This window comes from Solanum tuberosum, unplaced genomic scaffold (assembly GCF_000226075.1).
Source record: "Solanum tuberosum cultivar DM 1-3 516 R44 unplaced genomic scaffold, SolTub_3.0 scf00165, whole genome shotgun sequence".
Classification (NCBI taxonomy): Eukaryota; Viridiplantae; Streptophyta; class Magnoliopsida; order Solanales; family Solanaceae; genus Solanum; species Solanum tuberosum.
Genome location: NW_006239090.1, coordinates 626822 through 646374, shown reverse-complemented (window position 1 = coordinate 646374; position 19553 = coordinate 626822). Strand labels below are relative to the sequence as shown.

Below are 19553 nucleotides of genomic sequence, written 5' to 3'. Positions count from 1 at the left end.
TCAACAACAACAACTAACAACTTCAACAACAAACCCAATCTTTCCTCAAATCATAAAATGAGCTTGGTGTGTGGGGGAAAGGATCAACCCACACAAATAACTCACATACCTTGATAGGGATCACCCCCGACGATATCCACGAGGGAAACTTGCTTGATCTCCTCTTTTCCCCTTCTTCTCTTCTTCTCTTCTTCTTCTCTTCTTCTTCTCTCAAGCCCTAGCTTTTTTTCTCTTTAAAATGGGACCAAATGATCCAAATATCAGCCTAACACAACAATATAATCCCAAAAGAAATGGCTAGGGAAAAGACCAAAATTCCCTTAAATTTTCCGGACAGATTTCCCTTCCAACTTCCCAACTTCTAAAGGGCATAACTCGCTCATACAAACTCGGAAGTGAGCAAACTCGGTGGCGTTGGAAATATCGTTCCACAAGCTTCACAACCATAGCTGTAAATACTCCTAACTCATCCTGAGCTGGAAGTTATGACTGCCCAAAGTTGGCCAAAAACTTACCTTTTCCATACTTAGCCAAAATTTTCCAGATTATCAAATCCTTTCCAAAAAATTGAAAATTTTCAAATTTCAAGCCTCTTCTTAGCTATTTCAAATTTTCGGATGTTACAACTTTGATGGAACGTCTTGCTCAATCATAGGAAGCTTACTGGGGTTGTTTCAAGACTTGGGTTATATGAGGCCTTTCTATGAACCGTAGAAGTTTCTATTAGCCATAGTCTGGTCCCTGAAACTTAGACCTGAGAACACTTTTTCAGAGCATGGTTCTACGAACCCACCTATGGTTTGTAGATACTTCTACGAGCAGAAGATTTCTTCTGTGGCACTAGTCTAAAAAAAATTCTAGGTCTGATTTGAGTTGGAATTTTTTGGGTGTTACATCTATAATATCATCTCTAATGTGCTTTTCTTTTATTAAACTCAAGAAGTTGTTACACGAGATTGTCTCTACTTTGCAGAATGCTTTTGTGGAGGGTAGACAGTTTCTAGATGTAGTGTTGGTGGCAAATGAAGTGGTAGATTTAGGGAGAAAGAAAGGAGTGTCAGGTGTGTTGTGCAAACTTGATTTTAAAAAGGCATGTGATCATGTGAATTGGAAAGTCCTAGAAAACATTATGCTTCAAATGGAATTTGGGGAGACTAGGTGGAAATAAATTTATTTTTGCATCGCCTCATAGAAAGTTTTTTATGTTTGTGAATAGTGATCACTCCCTGCTTTCTCCCTAAATCCACCACTTCATTTTCCACTAGCACTACATCTAGAATCTATTTGGCCTCCACAAAAGTATTTTACGAAGTACATACAGTCTCTTCTAACAATTTCCAAAGTTTAATAGAAAGCAGCTTAGATATGATATTATAGATTCTTCCCACCAGACTAATAGGTGTATATTCCTTCATACTTCTAAATCTATCCTTTTTAGTAATGATGACGGTTGACATCCCTATTTTATTCAAATAAGGCACAACATCACGGTGAGTGAAAAAATGATAATCAATTAATTCAATAAAAATAAAAAAGAATTCAAAGAAAAAGAACCCTAAACCCAGTCAATTCAAGAGTCGCCACCTTATTTTAGGATAATTAAGAAACCAATTAATTAATTAAAAAAAATATCTATGAAATCAATTGATTCTAGATAAGAGTTCAAGTGATCTCAAAGGAAAGGTATTAAGCACCCTTCAAAATCCACAAATGTAGGTCCCGGCTGAACTCATTTTTTTAAAATTGAGAAGATAAAATAATGTAAAAATATAATAAATATGTAATATACACAAATAATAAAGTAAAATAATAATATAAGAAATGACCTAATGTTTATCTATCAAAAAGTATTATTCGAACTTCATTCGTATAGCTTACTTGGAAATCAACTTTGGGTACCCAAAAACATACTTAATAAAAGTGTTAGTAATAGATTAATATGAATCAAAATAAATGAAATATATAATAACTTAAATTAAAACCCATCTTATATACATGGGAGGCCTTGAAAATCGACGGTAATCTCTTCATCTGTCAATTTTAACATAAAAAGTAAATGAACTTATACTAAATTTTCCATGTTTTAAAATGGAGAGGCCTCAAAAATCGACGGAGAGATATTTTCATTGGCCAACTTTAACTATCTCTATTTAATATAAATTACAATAGCAATAACCAAGACTATTTTAAGAAAAAATATAATGGAAACAACGATCAATAATTAATGAGCCACTAATAGAATCAAAACAATAATTAAACTATTTGAGAATAAAAACATTAAACCATAATCATAAAAACAAAGACTAGACCAAAGGAAACAATACCAATAGTACCTTAGCATAATCAAGAAAAACAAAAAAAAAATACTAGAAATGATTTTTTAAAAACAAAAGGACGATAAAAACACTGAACATAGCAGTAAACAAAAGTTTTAACTAGGATAAAAAACACAAAAAAATAAATCAACTAATATATTAACACAATTCAACAAAACCATGAACGATTAACATTCGAAATTAGTTTAAATCAAAACAAAATGCTTAAAATAACAATGGAGAAAACTTCACTGGAAAAGAAACCAAAAGTCAAATAATAACAACAAAAATATAGTAACAACAACATGTAAAACATAAATTGATTCGTACAAAAAAATAAAATGGAGAAGAGAACTGTCTCACTGTCGAAGTCTCACCGGATTTATCTTCGCGACGGCTAATTGTTGTCCACCGGAGTTAGAAACATCACGGCACTTCGGTTTTTGTTCAACAGAGTTGGAGCCACGCCGGAGATGGAGTTCATAGCTTTGAGCTCCTTGTTTGGTGGAGCTTTGAGCTCACTGATAACCTGGAAAAAAAAATCAAAAAGGGGTGAAGGGGAAAGGACTAGCGGTCGTTGGGTCTTGAAGCTTCGTGGAGATGGCATTGTTGTTATTGGTTGTTGTTTTGTAACTAGAATAGTTGGGGTTTTGGTCTGGTTTTTTCTGAGAAGAAGAGTGTGGAGGTAGTGAGGTGGGCTGGAGGAGATCTGGTGGTTCGGTGGCGGAAATGGAAGGGAAAAGTGAAGTGTTAGGGTTTAAGGAGGCGTGGTGGTGGCGGTTGGAAAAATTGAAAATGAGGGAGGAAAGCTTTTTTAGGGTTTTTGTCAACTTAGGAAAATTGTAAGTATCCACCACCACCTTTATTTTTGGACAAAGTAAGGACTTAAATAGGAAATTTAAAAAACCACTTTTGTACAATACAATGGGCTCAAAAATGTGTGCTCAAAACCATTGGTTAATAAAAAAAAATATATGTGTTTCAATATATTTCTAAATTGTGCTAAAAATATTTAAATAAATATAAACAAATGTAATGAATGTAATTAATGGATTGTGCTAAAAACAATAATGTACAATATTTTAGCATTTTCACAAACAAGGATAATTATTGATAAATCACATTAAAATTGAAAAACATGCATTTTGAACTATTTAACAAATAAAATATTTTAAAATACTAACTTTGAAAATATCAAGCCAAAATTTGATATCAACAATGACAATGAATGCAACATTCTTACTGTTCTCTAATTCACCTCTTTCATGAAACTCAACAATAGTATACATCACTTGGTTTTAACTGTATTCCATCAATGTTGATAAAAAAATAAAAGATAAATCGTTGAGTCCTGAAGCTTTGTCACATGTGGAAAACTCCACCTCCTCGATTGTCCTTTCTAGAAACTCACACTTTTCCCTCCAAATTGGTTGAACCCTAATACCCTCAAATTAGGCTTATTCACCTTGCTTCCTCTTTCAAAAGATGGTCATACAAATCAACAACTCCCCCATCTACTTCCTCCTTCTCCACATGGCTCACCCCATTTACCGCCTTCGGCTCTATATAGTTCCTTCTCCTACTTGCGACCTTATTTAAGGATAATTAGGAAACAAAAACTACTCTAGATTAAAATAGTGAATTTTTTAATAGAAGAGCAGAGTTTTGTGGACTTTTTTTAGCAAATAAGTAGGACCAAACATGGATAAAAAGTTGATATTGTCATTAAATAATTGTAAAAAAAAAAAAAAAGAATATACCATTCTTTTAGGATTTAACTGAAAAAAGAAAAATGTGTCCCAATTTTTTATGTAAAATAATTTTTGGGTGTTTTGGGGTGTGGGTGGGGGTTAGGGTGGGCAAATTTTTTGGTTATTTTCGAGTTTTTGGAGGGGTGGGGTGGGGGTAAGGTGGGCAATTTTATTTTTATTTTGATTTTTGATTTATTTTTTTTTGGGTGGGGTGAGGGAGAGGTGGGGGTACAAGTAAAAAAAATATTTTTCTTTTTTTGTATTAAAAATTATTTTTAAAAAATAAATAATATAGAGGTGGGGTGGAGTGAGGTATTAACAATTTAGTTTTGATTTAATATTTTTTTACTTTAGAAAATTAAAGTGGGTTACAATCATTTTATCCAAACCATATTTGACCAAATCCATATTTACTCATATTTTATTGGGTGGATTGTGATCCAATCCATTTTAACTCAATTCATATTCAATCCATCCAAATCAGATTCAATTCATCCAAATCAGATTCAATCCACTCATTTGTCACCTAGTAACAAGTACACTAAAATGCAATCTGATACCTTCTTCCCTTGGTCTAGGAGGTGGGTTATGTAGGCGACAATTATTCATAGGTTGCTCTATCAAACCAAATAACCGATTAGTAGTATGCCTAAAATTTTCATAAGACCTTCTCCCTCTTGGAAACTGGCTAATCTAAAGGAGCAAGGCAAAGGAGAAAGGAGTTGCCCCCATTCTCTGGTAACCCTCCGCCACATATGTAGAAAAAGAAGGAGTAGAGAAGCAAGAACAACCATTTTACTTTGGCATATGAGATGGTTGTCCAGTCAGAAAGGCAACCTCACTTATTCTTGCCTTAATCATGGGAGGTAAGACAAGAAATGTGTTGAGGCCCAACGAGTTGTTGACTATCTTATAAATAAGAAGATAAGGCATTAACAGACTGACTTAAAAGGACCCCTTTGTTCTATCTAACTTGGTGTGCGCTCCTTCCAGCCTTGCGAGAACATATCCAGACACGCGTGCTACTCATATCGGTACTAGAAGCCCCTGGAAGACTATGAGTCTGACCTTCTGCGCGCGAGCCGAATGACGTAGGTGCACAAGAGTACTTCGCACCACAACCATCTCCTTTTACAGGTTTTGGAACCAAAAAACGGGGGGATACCGCATTGGGCCGAAGACAATCCAAAAGGCGAAGGCTCACCCAGCTGAAGGAAGGGGGTGAGATAGGCGAGCATACCTACTCGAATGAAGGACAAGAAGGGGGTTGAGGTGCTTCTATACAATCTCTAATATGATTCTTACCCCTATATATGTGGAAATTCTGCTAAAGACCTCCTCTCCTTACAATCAAGTGGCTTTCAACTCCTTTATTAAACCCTCCCCTTTTAATAATAAGAAGGTAAGCATCAAAGCCCAGAAAACCTAACCTATACAAAGTTTTGGATATAGCACGTCGCCCTTTTTTTTTACTATATGAAATCAACACTTTGACACATAAGATTCCGTAACGAGTAGATACTTCTCAAAGTAGCCTTGTAGTCTTGCTTGTTCATCCTCAGGGAACTGAACTCCCTTGAGATACGAAAACTCCTGCAGGTCCCTCCATTCCCTCCGCCTTACATGGACTTAAAAGAGTACCTAAGGTAGATTAGTGATTTATTGTTTTTTTTAAAAAAAGATTTTCTTTACTGTAGCTTTTAGACAGCTAACAGCTAAGTCACTAATCATACAACTAATAAAATAAAGTCGGTCACTATTGAGACAACTCATAAAAGTCATTTCAGGTTCAAGGGCTGCTACTTTAACTGTCAAAGGAGCGGGGCAACTCGAGTTAGACAAGAGGCAGTGATGTAATTTCAAAGATGCTCGACCCGACCCAAGAACCAGACAGAAGACAGGCCCCACTATGATACCTCGTGCAAGTTATAGTTAATGACCCGAAAGAAGTCACTAGCTTCGCTATCAAGCGTGCCTTAGCCTTAGTTTACAAGGAAGCTTTCGATCAGTTTCGGGTCAAATAGGAAGAACTAGAAGATTCCACCTCTGAAAAGTGCCTACACCTAATGGCTTAAGCCGTTGTTCTCATTTCCTCGCTGACCCATCATGCAAAAGGTATGACCTTATACATGTTTTCATGGCTGATTTCTTTAGCACCGCACGTCTTTGTAACTACTGTAATTTGTATACTCAAGTACTCTATATTATAATAATATAACTTGTTGTGATGAATGATGATATTTACAAAAACTATAAAATAACGAGTCACTTTTTCAAAGTTGGGCATTTGGTCTAGTGGTATGATTCTCGCTTTGGGTGCGAGAGGTCCCGAGTTCGATTCTCGGAATGCCCCAAAACAATTTTTTGGGTTCTCACATGTGTGATGAATCTCATTAATTTTGTCACAATGTCATTATAAATAAATAAATAAAATTAAAAGGTATGATTACGTAAACTCATCTCATTAATAATGTCATCATCATAATTATAAAAAGAAATAAATTAAAAGGAATGATTGCAACAAAAGGAACTGATTTACACAAGGTGAATATTCTCAACTACTATTTACAGTTTTGTATTTATTTTCTACTTGATAATCAGCAATTGTGTTATACAATAAAAGGAGATTATTTAGACTATAACAAAGAAAGAAAAAGAGAGAGAGTAGTAACTATGTTTTGCTTCTATATTGTGTTATTATATTTCACATAGAATGAAAGGCTTTATAAGCCTCCAAATTGGAAGTAGTATACTTGCTACTATGATATACTTGGTCATCAAGATGAGTGGGCACCATCCACATGTATATCCAATTCTTTGCTTTACAACACTCTCCCTTGAATTTTTATGGGGGAAAAAATTCTAGTGGAAGAACAAATATGTATGGTTTTACTTAATACTCGTTGCTTGCTGTTTCATTAGAAATTGTTTTAAAGAAGCTATTTGTAAGCTGATTGTAGGAACCTACTAGCAGAGTTCCTTGTAAGTTGCTTATAAGAACATGCTTATGTAAGTTGCTTATAAGAACCGGCTCGTGGAGCTGCTTATAAGTTGCTTATATGAACATGCTTGTGGAGATGCTTGTAAGTTGCTTATATACACCAGCTTACGGAGGTGTTTGTAAGTTGTCTTCTTGATTTCAAGTTCATCTATAAAATTTTGTAATGGACATTCACAATATGATGTATTTACTACTCATTGGAGTTCATCAATAGATAATGTGCCTCGTTAAAATTCTTACTAGGAAAAATCTTGTTAAAAAGAAAAGAATACACATATCTAGTAATATGCATGGAGAGTTGCCTCATTAAAAAAATTCGCCTAATTATCAGAATAAAGGATCACTGCAACTGATATTTGTATGTTAGCTCTATTTAAAATATTAAAATCAACTATGAAAATAAACAATAATATTTTCCCACTACAAAATCTGGGGGAAAATGAAGACTTTCCATATATAATAGAGTTAGTGATTACTCTGACGGTGTATGAAGCTGATTGTTTACATGATTTGAAGAAATAAAATACCTAAATCAATTTAGTGATGATGAAAATGAAGATGATCCTTACCTGATTGTATTTTACAATGTTTGTGCATATTACTTAAACTCAAAAACATTTATATACAATATATTAATATCAGAGATTTGAACTTGCATTTTGGATTTGAATCGAACCTTAAAATAAATTTGTACTTTGAATTATTTATATATATTAAAATTCAGTTTTGTTTGAATTTAAAAAACTTTTGAGATATGTCTCCTTCGAAAAGATCTCATATATATTTGTTCTATAAATAGCAATGTTTTTCCTGCGAAGTAACAAAAATCTGCAAGTATATGTTTGACTTATTATATCATGAAGAAGATTGTTAGTATTTTCCCAAATCTCGTAAAGAATTTCCTACTCAAACTAATAAATTTCAATTGACGAACTTCATTCATTTTTAATTAAGTAAAAAAGCATGAATATCACAAGGTTTCATGTTATTTGGTGAGCCAACTTGCATATAATGAGCTGCAGAATAAAACACACACAAGATTAATCAAGAAGGTGTTGCATTAATTATAATGTAGAAATTAGAGAAATCCAATAATCCAGATTTCAGGACTCAATATGTTTTTTTTTTTTAAATGCACCAGGTTGATTGTTGTGTAAGAGCCTGTTTGGAAAGCCACAATGTAATCGAGATTTAGTGTAGTTGAGTGTAATTACATTCTTTGATATGTTTGGAAGACCAATTAATTATTTGGTAAGAAAGAAATTGGGTGTAATTTAAAGGTAGTAATTACACTCCTCAATTCCCAAGCAGGGTTAGGAATTGAGTGTAATTACATGAAACTTTTTAAAATTCTTTCTTCATTTTATTTATAGTTGTATTTTTCGTTTTAATATATTTTTTATTTCTATTATATTTTTAGAAAAAATATTTCTGTTATTCTAACATTTTCTAATTTTAAAAATTATTTTGTTATTATATTTCATTTCCTTTTCATTCTTAACTTTTTTTTCATGTGATTCCATTCAATTTTTCGTATTATCAATTTATTTATTTATTCTATTTTTTTCATTAGCATAATTTGTTAGTATTATAAATTTTAAATTAAGGTAGACTTCATTGTTGACTAAGGTTATAGACTTACGTTTTTCTTTTCTTTTAAATCATATTTACGTATGTTATGTTGAAATTTGACATAAGAGTATTATGTTAAATATTTTGTTTTGAATTTAGAACTTATGTTATATTTTTGGTTTCATTTGTTTAGTAGTATTGACTTGATATTTCACATTGCAAGTCAATTATTTTTTAGTTAGACTTGGCATATTATCTTTTTGTCAAATGTTTAATAATTTTATGACATTATATTTTTGAGAAAAGACATAAAGTGACACCTGAAATTGTCTCGAATTTTTAAAAAGACACCTTAATTATGCAAGCGTTTTATTACCCCACAAAAGTATTAAATATCTTTGTAAATAGACCATTTTGATCAATTTTCTCCCTATGTTTGTGAACACGCTGATGACGGCGCTTGAATGTATCACTTTACTTCCAAAACCCAAGTATAAAGTGACACGTTTCAGTTATTTTGTCCATTAATTCATTCATTCATTTTTAAATGCACCATCTTACCCAAAATTTCAAGAGAGCCTTTGGTTGAAGGTTTTAACAGGAAAAAAAAAACAACACTCTCCCTCTGGTGAAATCGGCTCAAAAAGATAAGAATTTGATTTAATTTTTAATCCAAAAAATTAATTTGAAGTCATTTGATAACAAAGTTGGAGAAGCAGTAATAGGAGAAGAAGAACCAGTTGGGTAGCTATGGTAACAGTGAAAAGTTGTTCCACTGAGGGAGAAAGGGAAAGAGCCGCCATTGTTGTATATTGCAAGAGCAATAGCTAGAGATTTTTTAGTCAATTTAATCGATCTAAGGAGTAAAATTGTGAAGTGTGGGTTGATGAATTTGAGTTAGAATTTTGTGGGTTGAGGAATTTGAGTTAGAATTTTGTGGGTTGTTGATTAAAAATTGGAACTTTGAACGAAAATTTTGTGGGTTTTTCTATTTTTAAGTATTACCAAGAATTTTTGTTTTTGAAACAATTCGGATAAGTTAATTTGCTATTTTAAATTAAATTTATTAATTAAAAGGGGTGAGAATCACACACTTGTTCATAGATGAGAAAATGGTTCAAAATGCTCTGTTTATAAAGGTATTTAATACTTTTGTGGGGTAATAGGACATCCGCATAGTTAATGTGTCTTTTTGAAAATTTGGGACAACTTCAAGTGTCACTTTATGTCTTTTCTCTTACAATATTAACATTTTTGTTAAACATGCATTTCATAATGTTCATAGAAATCTTGTACTTTCAGTTTTATGATTAATCTAATTAAAATATACTAATTTGAAAAATATAAATTAATTACTTTTATAATATTAATCAAAACATATGTTTATTAACTAATATATTTTCAAGAGACAATATATATCCTAAATATTTAATTTCATTTCATTTATAAAGGCCCATATTTGTCCAATAAATTTTTAAACTTTTAGATAATTAATTTTTATTTTCGAAATTTAATATAACCTTAAGATTGCACTTGTGCAACCAAACAATATACCTGTAATTACATTGTTACAAACAAACATAATTACTATACAGTGTAATTACTAAACTGATAATTACCATCCTAGTAATTACACCAATTTCAATTACCAACTCACTTTCCAAATGAATAAAAGAGAAGTGAAACTTGAGGACAAGAAATGAGTTGTATGAGGACTAAATAAAGTATAGATATGATACGATAGACAACTGGGCATTTGGTCTAGTGGTATGATTCTCGCTTTGGGTGCGAGAGGTCCCGAGTTCGATTCTCGGAATGCCCCTTTTTTCCAATTAAAAGAAGAATATTATATCCACATGATGGGACAAATCATTATGTTTGTTATTTATTTATCGTTTTTTTTTCTTTTATATTATATATATAATGGTGGTTCAACCAAGACTGAAATATTTGAAAAGAAATCATTTTACTGTTTTGCCTCACCTGAAAATTGAACCTAAAACCATATTTCATTAGCCACATTAATGCCATTGATTTTCGAGCAAAAGGAGATTGTAATAAACAATACTCCCTATGTCCCATTTTATATGAGGTACTTTGACTCGGCACGAAGTTTAAGAAAGGAAGGAAGACTTTTAAAACTTGTGGTCCAAAATATGATAGAAATTTGTGTGGCTGTAAATCATTTCATTAAGGGTAAAATAGATATTTTATAGCTAAATTGTTACTTAAAATAAAAATGTGTCATTCTTTTTGGGACTGACTAAAAAGGAAAGTAAGTCATATAAATTGGGACAGAGGGAGTATTATTTTAAAGAAATTATCCATCTAAAGGAATACCTATTTAATATGTTAACTTCCGCAGATAGTTATATTTACGTACCATTAGTGCCAAAATATTAGTATAAATGTGGTAGGTTTGAGGCTTTGAGCAAACATGTAACTTTACCTGTCAGTATTAGAAGAGCTCAATAAAATTTATAGATATAATCAAATGATATTTTTTTTTTAAAATATTAAATGGTGGGGAATTGGAGTTTAGTTATTCTTTGTTAGCTCTTAAATTTTCATTTTATTTCAAATTCAAATGCAAATTAAGCTCCATGGATGTATTTTATGATTCAACAACAGCTAAAAACTCTACAACTAGCATATACCAGTATTTTATTAAAGTTAGCTAGGAATTTCATGGCCAAATAGAAAATAAAATATTGATGACACAAAGCAAATAAACAATACTGAACCTGTTCTGACAACTCAGAGATCTAGATAGCTATTAAATGACTTATCATAATGCAAAGGAAAAAAAAAGGCCAAACACATACACAGCCCCTCAAACTTGGCCCCATTTTTCATTTTGGCACTCCAACTTAGCCTTGTTCCATTTTAACCCTTGAACTCCATTTTTTCTGTTCCATTTTAACACAAAATACTTATTTTTATGATTTCTTTATTTTATATATATTCTTCAAATGCAACTTCTTATTTAAAATCGACACGTGTCAGTTAATTTTAGTAAAAAAAATTTAAAATTAACAAAAAAATAATTCTTTTTAAAAAATAATAATTTCTTTTTAAGAGTGTTATGTATTTTTGTGTGAAAAATAACCGACGAAATTGTGTTGGTTTTCTTTTTTAAAAATCACCGACAACCTAATAAAGTCAGTCGAGTTTTAACATTTTTTAGTAGTGTTATTAGCAATGAACAAGAGTCTTTTTTTAGTAGTGTTATTAACTAAGTCAGTCGAGTCTTTTTGAAGATAGGTTTTTTTATTCGTATTGATTTATATTAAAAATTAAAAGTGAGTATTTGCGTTAAATTTAGATAGCCTAGATGATAAGAAAAAATAAATAAGTAGTTTTATTTCATTTAATTGAATGTTTAAGAAAGAAAATCAAAGAACTTTCGTTAATTTATTTTCATGCAAAAATACAGAGAAATCTCAAAAAATAATATTATTGTTTGAAATTTTTTATGTTCGTTTGTGAATGTTTAATTTTTTTATGAAAATAAACAGGCACACGTCTATTTTTTAAAAATTTTTGTTAATTTAAAATTTTTTTAACTAAAATTAACTGACGCGTGTCGATTTAAAATAAGAAGTTGCATTTGAAGAATATATATAAAATAAAGAAATCATAAAAATAGTATTTTGTGTTAAAATGGAACAGAAAAAAAGGAGTTCAAGGGTTAAAATGGAACAAGGCTAAGTTGGAGTGCCAAAATGAAAAATGGGGCCAAGTTTGAGGGGCTGTGTATGTGTTTGGCCAAAAAAAAAATAAGCATGCTAGATATGGATCATAAACTAAAATGAATATATAAGAAGCAAATCTACTTCAACAACAGGGCATTTGGTCTAGTGGTATGATTCTCGCTTAGGGTGCGAGAGGTCCCGAGTTCAATTCTCGGAATGCCCCGTATCATGCCTCTGTGTTGCACGGATATTTTTAAATTAAGAATAATTTATTATGGTAAAGAAAGTTATAATAATAAACTCAATGTTATATGAAATTATATTTAAAAATATTTTCTCTATCTAAAATTGTTGTTTATATGCAATAATATTCAAAATTTACTGATGAATTCGTATACTTTTTTTTTCAAGAATTGATTTCTAAACTACTCATTAATTTAAGGCTAAGATTTTCAACTATCATATTATAGTTTGATTTTGTAATGAAACTTAAACAATTTAAGCTAAAAGTAGTTTAGTAGTTAAAAAACGAAGATAAAATGCATATTTAAGTATTCGTAGAAAGAAAATTATTTATTTATCTAGTAAAAACTGTAAGACTTAGTTTAAAATTTATACTGAAACTCAAATTAATACCCAAACATCATATGCAAGAAAAAATATTAAGTAATCTTTATATTTTCACACAGTAAAATGTGTATACATAATTTATTTATTAATTTATCATAAAATCTATTAATATTTTAAATAACCTTTATCTTAGTTTTATAAGTGCAATAAGCAATAATATTTTCTTCACTTTTACTTTTTGTATAAAATTTTGAATTTTACTTTTAATTTTTGAAATTTTCTAACGAACTTTAGTATTTTTGCATCTTCTTAAGTAATGACCCTTATTATTTTTTGTTATCGTTACATATAAAATAAGTGACTAAACAATCAATTTAGTGATATATTCTTAAAGAAAAGACATTCAAACTGTTATCTTTATGATATTTTAAAAAATAGGTTAGAGATAAAAGTTTCTGTAAAAATTAGTCCAACTTTTTTTATTAATATATTAAAATTGTCTATGAAGTACTGAATTATTTTTTTACTTTTCCAATCTTTGTAAAAACTAACCACACACATATGCTATTTGTTATTTTAATTAACTTAAAAATATTTTCTCATCTCCAATTGAAATAAAATAATTTTTAACCTTTTATGTTACAAATAAAAAAAAAGTTATGCACTTTATGTACTATAATAATAATAAATTCTCACAAAAATAAAAGTAAACTACAAATCTAATGACAATAGATTTTATGTCGATAATTTTATTTGTCTTTTCTTAAAGTATTTATAGTTATTTCACATGACCTCACACATATTAAGTGAAACTAAAGAGCACTCTATTCTAATTGATTCCTAGCATCAATTTATTTAAAAATCTTGTTAATCAAGTAATATTAGAATTTTTAAAGATAATTTTATTCAATAGCTACATCAAATAAAGACATTTATCATTGAAATTCATAAATAACTTAGTAAATTAGACTTTTCATGTACTCTCATTTTTCTTTCATTTTTAGCATATAAATCTCTAGTTGGGGGAGTTGTAATCATTTCAAAAATTATTTAATATTAACAAAATACACCCAAACAGATATCTTGATGAAATTTCAAAAAATAGCTTAGAAATAGAAATTTTGGTAAAAGCTAATTCATTTTCTATTAATTTCTTAAAATTGTTTATTAAGTGTTGGATTGTTTCTTTTACCTTTCCAATCTTCAAGAAAAAAAATTACAATATTATAATAACCCAATTTGAAGATGTAATATGATATTATAATAAACCAATTTGAAGATGTAATGAAGATTAATATATTTTAAATGAGCGTGACACTTATCACATTACTATTTGCTAAAAATTTACATTATAGAAAGTGTGAAGTTATAACCATCTTCAAAACTGTATATTTTAAATCTTCATCTTTTAATTAATCTTATATATATTTTATAAATAAATTTTAAATCATTTTCTATTAATTTCTTAAAAATGTCTATTAAGTGTTGGGTTGTTTCTTTTACCTTTCCAATCTTTAGGAAAAAAAATTATGATATTATAATAACTCAATTTGAAGATGTAATGAGGATTAATATATTTTAAATGAGCGTGACACTTATCACATTACTATTTGCTAAAAATATACATTATAGAAAGTGTGAAGTTATAACCATCTTCAAAACTGTAAATTTTAAATCTTCATCTTTTAATTAATCTTTTATGTTTTATAACTAAATTAAAGAAAGTCAACATTGCACATACAAAAAGGCCATATATATAATAAAAATAAAAATAAACTAACCGCACACATATAACTTTTGTTATTTTAATTAACTAAAAAAACTACCTCATCACCAATTCAAATAAACATATTTTTTTATCTTTTTTATATTATACGGATAAAAGAAGCAGTTTATGTACTATAATAATATTTATAAGTACTCACAAAAATAATAATTAGACTACAATTTAATGACAATAGATTTTATACCAATACTTTGTCATTTCTTGAAAAATTTCCAGTTATTTCATAAGTTTTGCGACATAATAAATAAAAATAAAGAGCACTTGACTAAAACTTATTCATAACATCATTTTATTTGGAAATCCTAGGGATAAAGTCATATTAAGAGTTTTAAAGATAATTTGATTCCATAATCACATCAAATAAAGGCATTTATTATTAAAATACATAAATAATTAACACTAATAGCTATTGATCAGACCCATAGTTGTTATTGGCCGTGCTTCACAATAAAGCAGAGTAAAGATGATTTAAAAATTTAACATTATTAACACTAAACACATTGTACTTCCTTATTTATTAGTAAATATTTTTATATTTATATGATTTTTGACATCGATATTAAAATCATGTGTCTAAATTATCTGATACAATTGATGTGCATAAAGACGGCAACTGCAACAACAATAACAACATACTCAGTGAAATCTCACGAAAATGGAAACTTATAAATTTTTACCTAATTAATTCTCGATAAAATTTGCTTCAAACATGTTCAAATAGAAAAAGAAGAAAAAATCTTATACGAAACTACAAGATATGAAAAGTAATAATACAAAGTGATTTTTCTCCTACCCACGCAATCAAAGAGAAAGACATCCACAAATTTGAGAAGTTCTTTAGCGTTCTCAACAAAAAATGGCTGAGCACTTGATTTTGAGATTTTCCCGTTCATTCTTTACCTTTGATAAAATCAGATAAAAAATAAATCAAGTTAACACAAAATACAAAATAAATCAGTAATTGCCAATTCTTTAATTTTTCAAATAAAAAACAAAATACGCATTGAAAACAATGAGTAAAAAGAGAGTAAGCATATTATTGGCATGGAAACATTGTCTACGAATGAACAAATTGTTTGGATGGTTATGATATATGTAAACGTATATCAATGGAGAAAGGGTAGGGAAAAAAAACTGCAGGGAAGTGGAGGAGTTATGGTGATTTTCTAATTGTCTTATATTTTTACTTTTTCATTCTTTTTATTTTGTTTTAATTTTAATTTAATAATTTAAAATTCATTTTTTTCTTTTTATAACTGCATTACCCTATTTTATAATCTTTTTTATTATATAATCTTAGTATATTTCATATTTAATTAGCAGTAATTAATTTGATAAAATAATTTGTATTTGAAAATTTTAAAACTAAAGAAAAAAATTCAAATGTGACAACAATCTACATAAAAGTATGATATAAATAATTTTATTCTATAAAAAAAAATTGCATTATAAAATGAGTCTGATACTTGCTATTAATTTATTTTTATGGTTAAGGAATTAGTGTAAGCAATTTGCATTCTCTTTGCTACAAAGGAGTAGTTGTGTAAAATTATTTTAAATATTTAGTATAAAACATTTGATGATTTCCCATGAAAATAGGATCCCTAACGTACTTACCAAAATTTTCAGTTTTCTTTTTTTATTATTTTAATTTTTTTTTATTTCAAAACAGTAAATTTAAAATTCAAATTCAAAGAATAGTGTAACCAATTTTTAATTTTAGGAAAAAAAAAAAAAGAATCGTTTTAAAATTAAATGAAATAATTTTAAAAAAATTGAAAATTTATTATTATTATCATCTACATTTTTTTGCTATAAATAAGGAGGTTGTGAAAAGATAGTTAAAATTTTTTTTTAAAAAAAGGGAATCACACACGTTCATATTTTTAGAAAGTAAAAAAACAAATTACATAATTATTTATTTATATCAATTATTTTGAAATTTAAAATAATATATATATATATATATATATATATATTAACCTATTTTAACATTTTGTACTTTTTTGTCCGTTGGTATTTTATTTTAATTTTAAATAGTTTGTTTAAAATTTATTTTTTTATTTTTGTGGTGTTGACATGTGTCATGTCTATATTTATTTATTTAATTATTGATTATGAATTATTTAAAATACTGAAAATTTGTGGTGACATGTATCATTTTTTCTTCTCCTTTTATATATAGATATAGATATATAGATAGATTAGTTTTCCATCATTTTCAACCCTGCTCAATTGATGACCACTAGGCCACTCAAAGCAAGTCAAGAGCACTAATAAAAGAGTAGTTAAAATTAGAAACCATGACCAATTCGTTAAGAGCACCTTAACAAAGTACACTGTACACACCTAATACTCAGATTAAAATCAAATAGTTGCTAGAAAAGGAAAGATACATTCTTATTAAAATGTAAAGTTAAAAAAAAAATAAGACAAACAAATTGAAACGCAGGAAATAATTAGAAAGACAGTCCAGATCATCCCATCCAAGAGGACCACCAACTTTGTTTTTTCTGTACTTCATTGGTAACAAGATTTCACATAAATTCCCATCCTTGCCTTGTTCAAGTGCTACTGCATGGAATCACTAACTTCAAAATTGAAAAAGAAAAACCCATTTAGAGCTGGAAATACATTCAGTTATCATAGATGAATCATTTCTCAGTCCAAAGTTTAATTTTTATTTCTAGCAGTCTGTAGATGTGTTTGTTGTTTGTCTGTGTAATTACTGTAAATCATTGTCCTCAGTTTTGTATAGTAATCTCCAATTGGGTTGTCACAAAAAGAATGTTACATTATAGAAACAATTAATAATATTCTCAATTTTTTACTCTTAATGAGATGATTTATAGTCCCACGAGTTTCAAAAATATTATTACTTCCCTTAACTTTAATGTGAGACTTCCATCTATCATTAAGATAATTTATAACTGCTGGGCATTTGGTCTAGTGGTATGATTCTCGCTTTGGGTGCGAGAGGTCCCGAGTTCGATTCTCGGAATGCCCCAAAACAATTTTTTTAAGCAACTCTTTCCGATCCACAAATTCTGACAGCAAATATTCTTATTCAATACTCCCTCCATTTCAAATTAATATTTAATACTCTCTCCATTTCAAATTAATTAAATTATTGGAGTTTTTCACACCCTTTAAGAAAAGATTAGGACATAAATTAGACATTACTTTTCATTTTTATCCTTATTAATTATTGTCAAATTAATCTTTAGAATAACTAAACACTAATCATTATAACTAATTTCAATACTAACTAAATTTTTTGTTAAACTATATCAATTGAGTCTTCATCCATAATAGTATCGTGAACTATTTCAATCGAATCCTCAAAATCAAAATCCATAAAATCTACTAATTCCCTTTAAAATTTGGTGCAAATGAATAGTATCGACTAACCGGGAATTCATCTTCAGAGCTAAGTCCCAAGGAGGCAGGTTGGAATGTACAATATACTCCAGCGATGGAGTATTAATTTGGCAATATAGTGAAGCGTTTCTATTATGAAAATTTTAGCCACATTAATGTAAGAAATTTTCAAGAAAATAATTCAAAGCAATTAAAGTTTTTTGAAACTCATCACATAGAAAATCCAAATAAAGGGTAAAAATGGAAAAATATTTTAAAAGTAATCTCCAAGATTGAACAATTAAATTAATTTGAAATATTAAATGTCTCAACAATTCAATTATTTTAAAATGGAGGGGGTAGTAGTTTCCAACTCTTTCCCATCCATAAATTATTGTTGAGACATTTTTCATATTTCAAATTAACTTAATTGTTCAATTTTCAAGACTACTTTTGAAATATTCTTCCTTTTTTACCCTTCATTTGAATTTTCTGTGTGATGAGTTCAAGAAACGTTTAAATGCTTTGAATTATTTTCTTGGAAATTTCTTACATTAATGTGGTTGAGATTTCATTAAAAAAAACCTCTTCACTATATTGACAAATTAATATTTCATCGTTGGAGTTATACTCTACTTGTCATCTGCATCAAATTTAAAAGTGAATTAGTAGATTTTATAGATTTTGATTTTAAAGATTTGATTGAAATAGTTCACGATACTATCAATGGATGAAAACTCAATTGATATAATTCAATAGAAAATATTTAGTCATTTTTGTTAAGGTCTTACCTCCAAAATTTTGGTTTCAACAAAAAAAAAAAATTAGTCATTTAACGAGTCGCATATTGAATTTTGTATAAAAATTTAGTTAGTATTGGAATTAGTTATTATGATTAATGTTTAGTTATTCTAAAGATTAATTTGATAATAACTAATAAAGGTAAAAATGAAAAGTATGTCTAATTTATGTCCTAATCTTCTAAAATCAAAGGATGTGAAATACCCAACAATTCAATTATTTTGAAATGGAGGTAGCAGTTTCGAAAAACAATCACATTGAGGTTGATGTTTTGGAAACTGCAGAAAGCTCACCAGGCATTTATGTATTCAGTAAAATTGGATTTTAAAAACAACTTTTGATGTAATAACAGAAAAAGGCAACTTTCATGTCAACAGTAAATAACCTAGAGTTGATTCTTTTAATTCCTATTCAGAATGCTTCGTGATTGTAGTCAACTAACTTTTCAGCCAAATTTCATTTTTAGTATCTCATCATGTAAGATGAGATTCCTCTTACTCTCAAAACACTAGGTAAACTCATCTGGATCTAAGAGGACAAAAATAAAAATAAAACATGGCTGATTTGTGCTCACCTGCAACTTTACGGAGCTCTGAAAGTCCAAAATCCAACATAGAACTTCTAAGTGATCCCTAAGACACAAAAGAATTGATAACCAGAAAATGTATGTTATTGCAGTTTTACATTTGTTTTCGATCCGAA

At 29.0% G+C, this 19553-nt stretch overlaps 1 long non-coding RNA gene and 4 other non-coding genes across 8 annotated transcripts in view; 4 read left to right on the top strand and 1 right to left on the bottom strand.

Moving 5' to 3' along the window:
* Positions 1-6347: 6347 nt before the first annotated feature.
* On the top strand, positions 6348-6419 carry TRNAP-UGG (transfer RNA proline (anticodon UGG)). The gene has a single exon. It is a non-coding gene; the product is annotated as a tRNA-Pro (tRNA).
* Positions 6420-10389: 3970 nt separating this feature from the next.
* TRNAP-UGG (transfer RNA proline (anticodon UGG)) lies at positions 10390-10461 on the top strand. The gene has a single exon. It is a non-coding gene; the product is annotated as a tRNA-Pro (tRNA).
* Positions 10462-12485: 2024 nt separating this feature from the next.
* Positions 12486-12557, top strand: TRNAP-AGG (transfer RNA proline (anticodon AGG)). Its single transcript has one exon. It is a non-coding gene; the product is annotated as a tRNA-Pro (tRNA).
* A 4475-nt stretch (positions 12558-17032) lies between these two features.
* Positions 17033-19553, bottom strand: part of LOC107061768 (uncharacterized) — an 18656-nt gene continuing 16135 nt past the window's right edge. For 2 of the 4 annotated variants that reach the window (XR_001474196.1, XR_001474199.1), the window contains one exon: positions 19485-19553. This exon is cut by the window's right edge and continues 262 nt beyond it. This is a non-coding gene — a long non-coding RNA (uncharacterized lncRNA). The other 2 variants (XR_001474198.1, XR_001474197.1) reach the window with 2 other exon arrangements.
* On the top strand, positions 17626-17697 carry TRNAP-UGG (transfer RNA proline (anticodon UGG)). The gene has a single exon. It is a non-coding gene; the product is annotated as a tRNA-Pro (tRNA).